Source organism: Castor canadensis, chromosome 11 (assembly GCF_047511655.1).
Source record: "Castor canadensis chromosome 11, mCasCan1.hap1v2, whole genome shotgun sequence".
In the NCBI taxonomy this organism is placed as follows: Eukaryota; Metazoa; Chordata; class Mammalia; order Rodentia; family Castoridae; genus Castor; species Castor canadensis.
In genome coordinates, this window is record NC_133396.1 from 4,413,117 (window position 1) to 4,427,501 (window position 14,385).

Sequence of the window (14,385 nt, forward strand, 5' to 3'; positions counted from 1 at the left end):
ACATGGCCTCCTCCTGTTCTGTCCATGTAATCTCCCTCATCATCTTTTTTACAAGGACACTTGTGATTGGATTTAGGCCCCTCCCCCAGGGTAATTCAGGACGATCTCATCTCAAAATCACATCTGCAAAGACCCTTTTTTCCAGATCAGGTCACATTCACAAGTTCCAGAAATTAAGATGTAGGCATGAATCTTTTTTGTGGGATGAGGGACTGGGGAGGTGTGTGGGGGGGAGTGGCCTATCATTCAACACATCACATATCTCCTTCTAGATGCTTGCTGGTCCTAGGAAAAGTTGAAACTTCAGACCTTCAGAGTGTCTTCCAGAAGGCAGTGTTGTCCAAGAAGAGGTCTGACTTAGAAATTACAAATGACCTTTTGTGCGTCTGTTGTGTCCTTAGCTCCTTGTGCACTAATGTTTCTGAGCCTCAGTTTCCCTGTGTAATCATTTGCTAATGCATTTGGTGAATTGGCTGAGCACATAAAGCAGAGACACAAGTCATCTCTGATGATCTTACAGGCCTGGTGCAAATGAGGTGTGTGATAATTCTCATCCCCTGGGATTCGGCCACCTGGACACGGGAATGGGCCCCAGCCTCCTGAGATGAACTTGACATTGGTAACACACCAGCTTCCTTTGCTTCTGGAAAAAATAACAAGAGGTTTCTGAGGGTGAATATCATTCAAAGAGGTAGCTCCTTAAAGCCTGCTGTTGTCAGCTTTGAGCTGTTTCTCTCCAGCTGGTAGGTACTCTTGGGCATCTGGAGGACAGCCCTGAACCCCAGCACAAGCTCAAGGGGAGTCAGTCACCCTTGTGCCACAGTGTCCTTTCATTGATGACAACAGCTGCTGAGCTTCGACGGTGCTCAAGGTCCAAGATGGACCCCCACAGCCAGCCTTTGCTCTAGGATGGATCACCTGGGAGGGTGGCTGTGGACTCAGAGAACATCCAGGTACCCCAAACCACCCAGTTCAAAGTTCACCCACTCTGTTAGTCAAGGTATGGTGCATCACAGAAGCAACTGCCAGTTGCCAGGGCTTGGCCAGGTGAGCCTGCATCTCCAGAAGCGATAAGGAAGCATGGTTCTGGAAAGCATGACCAATCCAATTCACGAGTGGTCAAGAGGGAGCACTGGGAGGTCCAAATGAAGTGAATGGGGAACCAGACTGCTCCGGCTCCTCCATCTCTGTCATCCGCCTAGTGCCTCTTGTTGGTGGTCCATCTTTGCAAAGCCCCTGGCCTCTCTCCAGCTCTCTGTCAACACTGGCCCTGCTCCTCTGGCCTCTCACGCAGTTCTTATTGTAATTGTCCTGAAAGGTGGTTTTCAGTTTTTGTTGTTTTGTTTTGTTTTACTTTGGTAAGTCCAAAGATAGCATGACAGCATTTTAACAGTTTTGGAAGAAGACCAAGTCACCTACAAGCCTTCAGCCTCATACAGTCATTGCCAGTTTAGCCTCTTTCCTTTCCCTTCCCCTCTGCACTCTGGCCCCCACCTTCTCATGGTCTCCATTGCCTGCTTTCAGTCTTCTCTGACGTAACCAAGTTCAATTTTCTCACACATTTCCTCCCTGGCTCCTTGACACGGAAGCTGTAGCTCTCCCTGCTCCCTCCGCCCCATCTCCAATGGGCATGTTTGCTCCCACTTTACAGCCTGTCTTCTCTAACCACTTGGTGTGAGCCACTCATTCAGCTTGCTGACCCAGCTGGGGCCAGGACCACAGCTGCCCCACCCCTGACTTCCCCTCTCACAGTGATCTTTGCTGGCTAGCTGCGTGGTAGGTGGAGCTTCCTCTGTGGCACTTCCTAGACAGTTTCCATTCATTCCTCAAACTGGGAGACTGAGTGTCTCGTAACTCAAGTTGCCTGCCTGGTGCTGTGACAGCTGTTGAAAGGATATGTGCTTGGAAGCAGGGCACACACCTGTAACCCTAGCAACCTGGGAAGGTAGAGGCAGGAAGATCTCAAGTTCGAGGCCAGACTGGGTTCCATATCTGGGCTGTGGGATTATGAAAACCTCTTGCTATCTTCTTTCTACTTGTTATTGTTAAAGACAGTTGAATCCATTTTTCATCCTTTTTAATTTTTCCAGCATTTCACCAAAAAGATTTTTGAATGAGGCCATTTAAGGCAGGGTTTCCCTCTCAGCAAGTTGGTTTGTTCCTTTGTGTTGCTGTGCACGTAGCCAGGTGCACCTGCTGGGCAGGTGTGGACCAGGATGATGACGCTATGTGTTCCCAGGGGCCTTTCTAGTACAAAAGACCTGTCTTTCCCCCTCCAGGGGCCTGCCATGAGTACAAAGAAATGTTTGTTGAGTGCCTGCTATATACAAAGGACTGTGTTAGGTGCTGGGGTGAAAGGCAAGGTTTCAGCCTCCAAGAAGCCCTCAGACCTGTGAGGGCAAAAAACCTGTGACAAAACCCCAGACAGTGAGCCGGACAGACAGGTGAGTGTGAATCAGAGAGGCAACCGATTCAGCCATGTAAGGTTTGGATGGGCAGTGGGGAAGCATTTACTAGTCTGAGCAGGGATAAAGAAGGGCAGACGCTTCCAGTTTGAGGGAACAGAAGTGTGAAAGGTCAGGGTGCGTCAAGACTCCATGGGGCCATCTGGTCAGAGGGCCAGGTGCAGCCAGGGAAGGACTGGGAAGCACAGTCCAGGATAGTGGTGACAGTCTAATGGAGGGACCCAGGGCAGGGGCAGGGCTGTGGCAAGAAAGTCACTTTGCTAACAGCAGCTCAGTGGATGGAGACACACAGTGTGTGACTGATCAGGAGGCAACAGCAACAGCCCAGGAAGGATGGGGTGGGGCTGGTCTGGTCAGGAGGGGTCAGAAACACTCAGGAAGTCCATTCCAAAGTTCAGAGAGGGAGGACAGACCCATAGGCCAGGGTGGAGGGAGGAGTATGGGCTGCCTTCAGGCTTTGAGTCAGGGTCTCTGGGAGAGGGAAACCAATCTGGGAAGGTGACAAGTTCAGTTCCGAATTTCCTGAGTTTGATGGGCTTGAGAAGACATCTGTGGACAGAGGTACAGAGGGAGGGTATAAGCATGGGGAGAGGTGGGACTTCTGGAATCACTGAAAACAGGTCACGAACATATTTAATGATACAAATGTTTACTGCTGTGCAAACAAGTGGCCAGGAGCACAGTATCCATGGCAACCAGTCCTTCATGACGTAGACTTGGGGGTGCACCACCTCCCTTGAGAAATGAGGCCTGGAAGATCAGGAGTTAGGGGTGGGGGTTTTGGGGTGACGTGGGCAAAGTCTGGGGGAGATGGGCAATCAAGCCATCCCTTGTTGGCTTGGGTGGGGTGAAGGTGGAGGGAAAGGGGTGGAGGGAAACAAAAGGATGCTGCTTGTGGGGCTCATGGGAAAACATGTCTGCTTCCCACTGCTGCCAAGGGCGGGGCCCACTCTAAGACCCACCAAGTGCACACAGATCTGACCACACATGTGCACACACGCATGTGCAGGCACACATAGGGGCACACACAGTGTACATACACAGTCAGTCTGGAGAATCAGCAGCTTCTAGGGGTTCCATGGATGAGTGTTGGTACCTCTGTCTACCCAGTGAAAGGAGAGGTCACCCTCCCCTTCTCTGCTTCACACATCAGCCGTTTTCTCTTCAACTCTGGCACCTTAGCCCCCATTTGCTTGGGGAGCAAGTGTTCCCCCAAGAAATACGAACTTCTATATCCTTTCTCCATGAGAGGGCCTGTGTGGCCCTCAGACTGCAGACCAATTGCATCAGTGGGAGGAGCATCTTCTACCCTGAAGGTGACTTCTATCCTCCAGGCCCTGCACCTCACGACCACATTGCACATCCCCAGCAGAGACTTGGCTGCAGAGATCTCTGGTCTCACAGAAGATACAGGGGTCCTGAGGGGCCTGGGGCAGGAGTCAGGCAGAGAATCAGAGCTTCCAGGAGGGTGGCTAGGTTTTGTTCAAAGGAGTGGGGCTTTCTTCCCTCACTTCCCCGCTAACCAGAGGAGGGGGTCCCTTCCCCTGACTTTCTTCCACCTCAGCCTCCTTTCTGAATTGTTTGGTTGCTTTAAACCCCTGTGTTGGTCTTCCATTATGGAAAGTGCTGTTTGTGTCCAGGCGCCTTAAAAAGGCGCTAACAGCTCCTTGGTTGCCGTCCTCTCTGCTTGTTGCCCTGGCAACCGGAGGCAGGGAAAACAGAACCTGTCAGATGGAAAATGTCAGTTGCGGCAAATCTGGAGAGCAGGAAGAGGGGTGGGGAGGGGAGAGGAGGGAGACCTTAGGGGCTCAGGCTCTTGCTGCCCCCATCTGCCTGCCTGCCCGCCCGGGGAGGTCAGCTCCTGAAGGAGTGGGGGCTGTCCCCAGAGTAGGGGGCTTCTGAGAGGTGGGGTGGGAAGGGGACGCCAAACAGGATTAGCAGGATGGTGAGGGTGGCCATGCCCCAACACAGAAGCTCACATTGTTTTAGAGGTGAAATGGGTTGCTGGCTTCATGGTAGGTCATAACTGTGTTCTAGGTCATAGCTGAGGTCTAGGCAGTAGACAGGGAGGTTCTGGGAAGAAAATGGCACAAATCCTGGCTCTCGAGATTATAGATCCTGCTTTCTTCATCCTCCATATCTACCTCTCCCCCATTTTCTATCAATTGATCAATGCTCCCTCTGAAAAGAGAAATTGCCCTTTAAAATGGTGGGGAAGGAGGTTCAGACAGCATTAATATTCATCAAAACATCCTCTCAGAAGGACAGCAGAGAAGAGGAAACAAAAGGAGGTTCACAGAACAGCCTTGAATATCGGGGGCTGGAGAAGAGAAGGGATCAGATCAGTCCAGAAAATGGTTGGGGGGGTGCTCTGAGAGAGAGCACTGTGTGTGAGCGTGTGAGAATGCTAGCCTTGGGGAGAGGTAATGTGTGTGTGCATGTGTGTGCACACCTGCAGGCGGTGGACACACACTCTCTGCAGTCTCCTCTTGTCTGCAGAAATTCCCGGAGTCCCCCCCACCCCGGGTCTCCTGATTTCCCTGGAGGAACTCCAGCTGTTCCACTCCTCTGGCTCAGTGAACCCAAGAGAGAGATGGGGGGGGAAGATGGGCTTCTGTCCCCAGTCAACTAAGCCCCCTTTTTGTGCTCAGAGTGCTAGTCAGAAAAATATTGAAAATAAACAGCAACACATGCGTGTGCATGTGTGAACGTGGCCACATGTGTGCATATGTGCGAACACATGTGTGCATCTGCACATGTGCATCGTGAGAGTGTGCATTGCGTGCACATGTGTGCACATGTGCAAATATGTATGCATGTGTGTGCGTGTGTGTATGCATGTGTGTGCATGTGTGTATGCATGTGTGTATACATGTGTGTGCATGTGCGTATACATGTGTGTGCATGTGTGTATGCGTGTGTGCATGTGTATGCATGTGTGTATGCGTGTGTGTGCATGTGTGTATGCATGTGTGTGCATATGTGTGTATACATGTGTGTGCATGTGTGTATGCGTGTATGCATGTGTGTATGTGTGTATGCATGTATGTGCATGTGTGTATACATGTGTGTATACATGTGTGTGTATGTGTGTATGCATGTGTGTGCATGTGTATGCATGTGTGTGCACGTGTGTATGCATGTGTGTATACATGTGTATGCATGTGTGTGCATGTATGTATGCATGTGTGTGCATGTGTGTATGCATGTGTGTGCATGTGTATACATGTGTATATGCATGTGTGTGCATGTGTGTATGTGTATGTATGTGTATGCATGTGTATGCATGTGTGTATGCATGTGTATGCATGTGTGTATGCATGTGTGCATGTGTGTGCATGCGTGTATGCATGTGTGTGCGTGTGTGTATGCATGTGTGTGCGTGTGTGTATACATGTGTGTGCATGTGTGTATGCATGTGTGTGCATGTGTGTGCATGTGTGTATGCATGTGGCTCCAGAGGAGGAGGAGCCACAACTATCTTCTGCTCACCCTCTAAGGCCTATGTGGAGCCCCAGTGCAGGGATCCAGGAAGGAGGCACAGTGCTGGGTTGTCTTGCGGGAGATGCAGGACGGGCCCTCTGTAAACTAGGATACCACACATCCTGAGGACAGGTGACAGTGACGCTTCTTCAGGGATTTTTCTAACTCCAGGCTCTGGTGATTCTCAGCTTCGAGGGGTCCGAAATGGGACATCTAGCTTCCTGGTTGGGGGTGGTGTTGGGGAGACAGGGACAAAGGGGCTGCAGTGACACCACCCTTCCTATATAAGGTGTGTAGAGGATCCTCAAGCCCTGGCCGGCTTCGGGTTCTAGAGCATCTCTTATCTTCTGGTTTCCAGAGAAGCCTCAAAAAATAAATGATCACCTTAATACCTATTTCACTAAGCATCCTTAAAGGGAAAGAACAAAACCTCCAAATAAAAGACAAAAAAGACAGCAATGCATCAGCAACAAACCAGATATGACTGACCCCAGGCTTTATATGCTATAGAGGTTTAAGATTGAGGTAACCACAGGAGAGGGAAAACCAGAGCTCTGTTCCTTTGCTGGCCTCCGGGCTGTAAGCCGGAGCCCTCTCTCACTGTGATTTTCTTTAGGCACTTTCTGGCAGGAACCCTGCCCCTTTCTCCTTCCCTTTTCCCTGGGTCAAGGAGGTTCTCCCAGGGCCCCACGGCTGTGGGCATCACCTGGTAAGGAACTCTCTGCAGCCAAAGTGGAATGTGACCCAGGCTGCTGAACCCATTGTCCAGCCCATGTGAGCCTTGAATGTAGCGAGGAAGTCTGCTCAGCTAGTGACAGTGGTAAATCATCTTCCACATGCTTCCTTAAAGACCATATGGTCCTACTTGTCAGGCTGGGACATGCTTAAATTATGACATTTGTCATCTTGATTGACAATTACCTTCCCCTGGAAGTTCGGTAAGAGCTCAGCTACAGTTACATCTTGTACAATAAAATGAGGGAAATAAAAAGAGGAGTCATTATTTTATGGATATGGTCTCTGGCAGTTAGCTAAGGAGGTAATCTTTATTCCCACTCCTCCTGCATTTTAGTATTTTATTAAGAGTTAACTCTCGATTATCCACATGTGAACCCAAGAGATGATTTTATTCCCACAGCTGTTAGGTCTTATTAATTTATTATTGGGTTTTTTTCCGCCAGGCTCCATTTGGGGTATGGAAAACTGACCTGATTGCTCGGCTGTGCCTCCACTCCCCTTTTGGATTATGAGCAGTAAATGTTTGTTATCTCAACATTGCTTCTCCCTTCTTATGGGTTGGGGATAGGAGGCTATATTTTTATTGTGACAAAATGCACATTACCCAAAACCTATGGGCTTAACCAATTAAAAGTGCTACTTCAGGAGCATTAGTACATTCACCATGCCAGAACATTTTTATTAGAACATTCACAGTGCCAGAACATTTTTATCACCCCAAGAGGAAACCTGTGCCCAGGAAGCAGTTATACCTCATCCCTTCCCTCACCCCAGCCCTTGGCTACATCATCACTTTCTGTCTATAGGTCGGTCTATTCTGGACATTTCATATACATGGAGTCATATGCTAGATGGCTTTTTGTGTCTGATGTAATGTTTTCAAGGTTCATTGGTGTTTTAGTGTGCATCAGCATTTTACTCCTCTCTATGGCTGAGGTAGAAATAGCCTCTAATTGCACAGCTGTTATGCACCTTGTTTATCTATCCAACGGTGGGTGGACATTTGGGTTATTTCCACCTTTTTGGCTGTTGGGAGTAATGCTGCCACGTGCATCTGTGTACAGGCTTTTCTTCGAATACCGATTTCCATTTGTGCAGGGGGCATCTATTCCTAGGAGTGGAATTACTGGATCATTTGGCAGTTCAATGATTTTTGAATTAGCATATATTAATCAGCAGTTCTATGCTTAACTCAATGAGGAATCAGGAAACTTTTTTCCATTTTGCAGTTTGGTGGGCTGTGTCATTTTACATCCCTCCAGCAGTGTGTGTGGATTCCACTTGTCCACATACTCACCAACACCTGTCACCTGGGCTTCCTGCTCAAGAGACTCCTCTTTGTCTTTGTGTGGACAGCACAGAACTTTCAAGGTCAACCTCTTGCCCTTCACCTGGTCTTTAGCCTGGGTGGTGTGGAGAATGCTTCTCTTGTGGTGCCTCTCCACTGGGTCAGGAATGGAGGGGTTGTTAGCAGAAGGACTGCAAATCCCCTGTAGTTGGGGAGCTGGGGGGCTAGGGGAAGCCCATGAAGGTGGGTTCACGTGGGAGTTCTTTCTTCTGTTTTTTGGGAGTGGAACTGAGGTTTGAACTCAGGGCATTCTACTGCTTGAGCCACTCCACTAGCCCTGAGCAGTGGACCTTTTCACAAGGTCATGGGGACAGGGGAATCGGAATGCCCTGTCTGCCATTAGCATGACCTTTGTCAAGTTGCCTTGTTGAGTTCTACTATCCAAAACACACTTTTCCAAGGCTGAGTGGTAGACAGTCAGGTGCCCGCTTGGAGCTCCCCCATTTTGGTGGAGTAGGAAAGGCAGTAGGTACAGTCATGCTGGTAGAAGCAAAATTGGCTTTAGGTAATCCACAAAGTACATATTTCAGGGTGGAGAATCAAAGGTGGTCATGCTTATTTAGAGCCACCTGTAGGGGACAATCACTAGAGGAGGGGGGGAGAGGAGAGGGATCAAACTTGATGATGTTGGTGAATTAGACCTTGACAGAGAGGAGAGGCTCACTGGGGTCCTTGGAATTTGTTCCAAAAGGCAGAGAACACTGGCTGAAGCTGCGGACTGGAAGGGCTACATTTTATCTGTACCCCACTTCTGCTCTCCGTCTTTCCCTGGTGGTCAAGGGACTCAGGTCACTATTCGCACAGGATAGGCCCTCAACACACAGCAATGAATGGTTCTCTCTTTCCCCAGTTTTCAGTACTGGCATTTGCAGAAGGTGGTGGGGAAAGAACAGAGTGGGTTCAAAGAATCAAGGAATTGGTTAGGGACACTGTTCTGCAGTTCTGGCGTTCACCTTCTACTATCAACTGGCATGTTCTCAGGTTGCTTATCAGTTATATCGGAGAAGCTTGAGGATTAAGTTTTTACTGTGATCTCCTCTGTCCTACTTCTTAAATCCACACAGGGTGGAAGAGACTTCAACCCTCCCTACCAGAGCTGTCTTCTCATCCAAGATGTGTTTATATTGTCCCCAGTGAGACAGATAAACAGGTCCCAAATGGACCCTCATGCTCATCCTCCAGCCCAGACTTGGTTAGCACTTGTCCCTGGCTTGCCTGGCTCATTTGCTGGTCAGCTTCCCTCATTCTCCTTGAATACGATTGATTGTCACCATTGCCAGCTGCCCCCAGCAGACAAGGGCATGGGGAATGTGTTGGGGGGAGGGGACAATAGTAGGGGAGGAAGGCAGGATGAAAGGCTGGGTCAATGTAGGTGTGGGGATGAATCATGCCCTGGCTGCCAGGGCAAGGAGGCAGAAAATACTAGAATTTTGCCCATTTGTGACATTCCTGATTCTTCCCAATTTCAGGTTGAACCACAGTGCACTTTAAAGCCAAGGAACAAGGTGCTTCCACTCCTGGGTCTCCTGCCCTCTGAACTCATGTTCAAAGTGTCTGAGGCTGCAGAGGTCCAACATGTCTGCAGTGGCTTCTCCCAGGTGGGATGTCAGCCTGGTGATGTGGCACCAACCAGTGTGCTCTTTCTGTCTGGGAATATGCAGTGCTGGACTGAGGGGCTGAATTGTCTCCTCACTTTTTGCTAAGTTCCTTGTATAAATACTTGCTCTGTAGCCGTCACCTACTCAATCAGAAGGACCCATCAAATGAACCAGCCAAGCCCATAAATTATTGCACAAACCATTCCAAACAATAAAGGCAATTTTACTTACTGAACCATTAAATTTACACGCTTAAATTAGACCCAACCAGACGTCGGGTGGGGATGTCTTGGGGCCAGGCAAACAATGAGTTTCGGGGAAGAGCTGCCTTGAGTTTCCCCACCTCTCACATGAAATTAATGAGGTGCTTCAATTTAATCATCATTACAATCGCGTCTTTATTTAGCTAGTTAGCTGGGGTTGACCTTCTGTCTCAGCCAGCACAGAGTCCCCCCTTTGCCCTGCCTATCCTGATAGCCAGGGAAGCGGTCAGCAGGAAGTTGGCGGGTGCTTGGGAGGCTGCTGGCCCCCAGATGTATCATTGTTAGGGGACGGTCTTTCTGTCCCCTTTACAATTTTCTCCTACTTGGCAATCAGAGCTTACACTGGGGAGACACGGAGCACCCGCCCACAGTGAATGTGACACAGTCTGGCCAATTACATCTTTCAGATATTGCTAAGCTCTTTTCTGTTCCTAGTGGTGTCGATGTCTGAGTTCTGGTCCCAGACTTTGTCCTTTGGTGTCAATCCTTTCACACCTGACTGCCTGAGCAATTTTTGGAGAATTGAAATCTGGCCTGTCCTCAGCTCAGAGTCCTTCATTGGTCCCCATTTTGTACTGGAGAAAGATCACTTGCTGGTGTGGCCTTCAAGGCTCCTCCTGCCCTTCTCCACCCCCATCTTCTCTCCAGCCTGTCTCCTGCCATTCCCTGCCTTGACATTTAAGGTTCTCCCTGGCCACGACACCTGCCTGCAATGTTTTCCCACCTCTGCAGAGCATTTGTCCTTTAAAGCAGCAGAGGCCCCAGTTCCTCCATCTGCACATGTAATTGTAAATCCTCAGGTCAGGCTAAATGCCCATAGGCATCCCTGGCCTGCTCTTATCCCTGGATGATATCTTTGGAGTGGTCAGAGTGTGCACCTATTGAGAGCTGAATCACACAGTAGGCCCTCAGCACCTAGTGCAGAGCCTGCCATGCAGGGATGCTCAGAATCAGCCTCCAAGGTGGCAACGGCTGGTTGCACCCCCTCCTCAGCCTCCTCTGAGCATTCACACCCTCCAGTCCTCCCCCCTGAAATTGCTCTTTCTCTCCAAGTGTGAGTGAGAAAGACCCAGGGTGGCTGTGATGGAGGGACTCTCATCAGCCCGCAGCAGGGACCAGCGCTTCCCGTGTGCGTTTGTTGTAGATAGTGGTAGAAATTGGATTGCACATGGCTTGGAGGCCACCCAGTATGTGCCAGGAACTTTCCAACTTCACAGTAGCTGCCGCTCGGTGCAGGTTTAAGGCGTAGCCCAGGATCTGAGTATCAAACTGCAGGGGAGGGGATTGTGAGCATCCCCAGACCCAGGTGGGCACCGCTGGTTGTTTGGAGTGGATACCCACTGCCTGCTTCCTGCTCTGGCCCCCAGTTCTGTCGCAAAGGAGGAGGCAGGGGAGCCCTTGATGAGTCTGCCTATCTCCAAGAACACGCCTAAGTGTTTATTAATACAGTGGAGGGTGTGTCTTGTCCTTGCCCTAGAGACAGGCTTGGGAAATACCAACAGTCATCAAAGGAGCTGGTACACAGGGGCTCCTGTAAACATGGGTCTCCCTACCCATGAGGTTGGGGTGCCCTGTCCCAAGGCACAGATAAGTCTTGTCCTCTGTCCTCCCACTCAGCTCCCCAAACCCAGGCAAAGTCTCTGGATAGGGCCACACTTCTGCAGGAGTACTGTGCAAATCATATGGGCAGTGTTAAATTTCCTCTTAGCTGCGTGAAATAAGTTAGAAGAAACAGGACATGTTAAATTCACTAATACTTTAAATTTAACCCAATGTATCCACAACCTTATTTCAGCATGTAATTAGTGTGAAGTTATTGTTATTTTGTGTTTTTTGTGTGTGTCAGGCTTTTGGAATCTGGTGTGTACTTTGCACACACAGTGCCTCTCAGTTCGACTTGCCTCATTTCAAAGGCTCAGGCGTCATGTCTGGCAGGCGGCTACTTAATTGGGGCAGTGGAGGCGTTGACTGGGTGACATCGGAAAATGCCCTGGTGGAAAGTGCCTATCCTGAATTCTATCACTTGCTGTTCCTCCAATTAGGCTTGTAGTGGGAGGCAGGAGCAGGCCAGCCTCACTGAACAATACCTAGGGCACGACTAGGAGAGGGAGAGGGGCCGCCCAGCCTGTGTGTCTCAGATCCAGTTTGCCCACGCTAAATTATGCAGGCTCAGCAGAGACGGGGGTTGGGGGGATGTTATCTGTCAGCTCTGGGGACACAAAGGCACCTTAGAATAAGAGGCCCGGCAATATTCTTGCCAAGGATGTTGAGAAGGCAGCTCCTTCCCTGGAGTCCTGTGGAGACTGGCTGGGATGCCATGGGGCCCTGCCCATCGCCACGAAGCAGGGATTCCCACAGCCCTCAGCCCCTGGAATCTACCGCGGGATCCCAGGATGGCCCAGGCAGCGCCCACAGTCGCTCACATGCATCGTGATTAATGGCCGGGTACCCTGGTGTGAAAACCATTTAAAAAATAGCATTTTTGTCATGGGCCGTGTTCCACAGATCGTAAAGGTCATACACGATAAGAGCATCATCCCATTTCTTGGGCAAACACGCTTAACCTTGTCGAGCACGTTCTCCAGCACATCAGCAAGCCGGCTCCTGCACTTCAGAGGCCCCAGTGGCAAGGATTCTTTGCCAATCGGGATGAAAGGCCGTGGCAATGGAGCCATGCTGGGGTTTCAGACAATGTGGAGAATTAGCTGCCGGCCTCACACTGCAACAGGGCAGAGGGCAGGAGGCCCCACAGCCTGTGAAAAGCCGCCGGGAAACAGAGACTTCTAAGCATTGCTGCGGCTTTGCCCACTTTGCTTTGCTCTGGGAGGCTGTGGAGGGGCCTTCCCTCTTCAGGCTGAGGCAGAGCCGGAGCAACAGTGCTCATCTCAAGCCGCAGCGGCACGGTTTGGTGCTGGGCCCTTGGACCCATGTGTCCTCCAAGGGAATTCGGAGGTGGCTTCTGTTTGTCTGGCAAGGATGGGATAATGCCATATGACACTGAGAACAACCAAGGCAGATGACTGGACAACCGTTTACCTGCCCGGAGTGGACGCTGGTCCTGTGGAGTGCCCTGCTTTGGGTACTGTGAGACCTATCTGCAGGCAAGGTCACCCTTGATCTTGGCAACTCATGGCATGAGTCTGACAAGCCCCAGGCTGGGAGAATGGCCTCAGGCTTACCCAGGCCTGTGTGAAGGCGCTCAGGGCCTTTCCTCTAGCCATGCATTTGTGCTGCAACAGCGAACCGAGGGCTTGGCCCATGACTTTGCACTTGCATCCATCCCTTTCTTCACTCCAGCGCCTACCCACCCCCATCATGGCGCACACAGCATTGGGCGTCTTTCGCGGCCTCCTCACTAGTCTCCCTGCCTCCTGGCTCGGGCGGGGTGTCCTGTCTAGTTTCCACCTTATAACAATTGCTCAAGTCCCCAATCCAATCCCTCTGCGCTTTCAGTCCTAGGGAAGGACCATATACCCTGAACCCACGATGACTTTCAGGTCACGAGGTGCTGGTAAATGTTTTACAGTCAGCGTTCTGAAAAAGAAATATCTTCAGGTCATTACAAATTTTACTAATATAAAGGATATGCGACACAAATTTACAACGACAAAATGTACACTATTCCTTCTGGGAAATGTTATATAACCGGCTGACGCAAACCTTTCACTAATTTTTGCTGTATTATGTCCTGTAGCCAACCTGCGGTTATAGTCCAACCTTGCTGGACAAGCTCAGGTAACAGCAGTGAGCCGGTTTTTAAGCTGAATCTGCATTGCTAATAGTTTTCCCTTTATTTTCATAAGTCTAAACAATTAGGTAAATCTAGCATGGATTTGCATTTTGCCAGCTTCCAGCGAGCAAGGTGGTGTCACCAAGCACAGAGTTGCAAAGAGCGAGCTACACAGTAGCCACCATGATGATGTTTCTACCACTCACATGCAAGAAATTGAAGTGACCAGGAGCACATAGCTAATCACAAAATGCAATAAAAATGTAACCAGGCAGGACGGGTTTTTGAGGGTTTCGTTTTGTTTTGGTGGCGGTGGTACTGAGGCTTGAACTCAGGGCCTGAGGTCAGTGTTCTACCACTCCAGCCGTATCCCCAGACTTTTGCTTTGGTTTGGTCATCAGATAAGGGTTCATGCTTTTGCCTGGAGGTAGGAGGCCTCAAACCTAGTACCTCCACCTCATGAGAAGCTGGGACCATAGGCAGCACCACCTCCATAGGCTTGTTTTTGAGATAGGGTCTTGTTAACCTTTGTCTAGGCTGGCTTTGGATTACCATCCTCCTATTTCTGCCTTCTCAGACTAGCTGGGATTCCAGGTGTGGGCCACCACGCCTACCTGTTTAGCACCATTGTTTTGAATAAATTTTATTTAATTATAAGTTGATATAAATTAAGTTTTTTAAATGGCTGGGCTTAACAACCAGTTCATAAAATCTCTGGAGATTTCATAAGTAGATCTTATGGTTATGAAATGGTGGGAGC

The 14,385-nt window shown here is 49.8% G+C and overlaps 1 long non-coding RNA gene across 1 annotated transcript; it reads left to right on the forward strand.

The window, feature by feature from the left end:
- Positions 1-2,877: 2,877 nt before the first annotated feature.
- LOC141414029 (uncharacterized) lies at positions 2,878-9,867 on the forward strand. The gene is made up of 2 exons (XR_012439133.1): positions 2,878-3,026; positions 9,504-9,867. It is a non-coding gene; the product is annotated as an uncharacterized lncRNA (long non-coding RNA).
- The last annotated feature ends 4,518 nt before the right edge of the window (positions 9,868-14,385 follow it).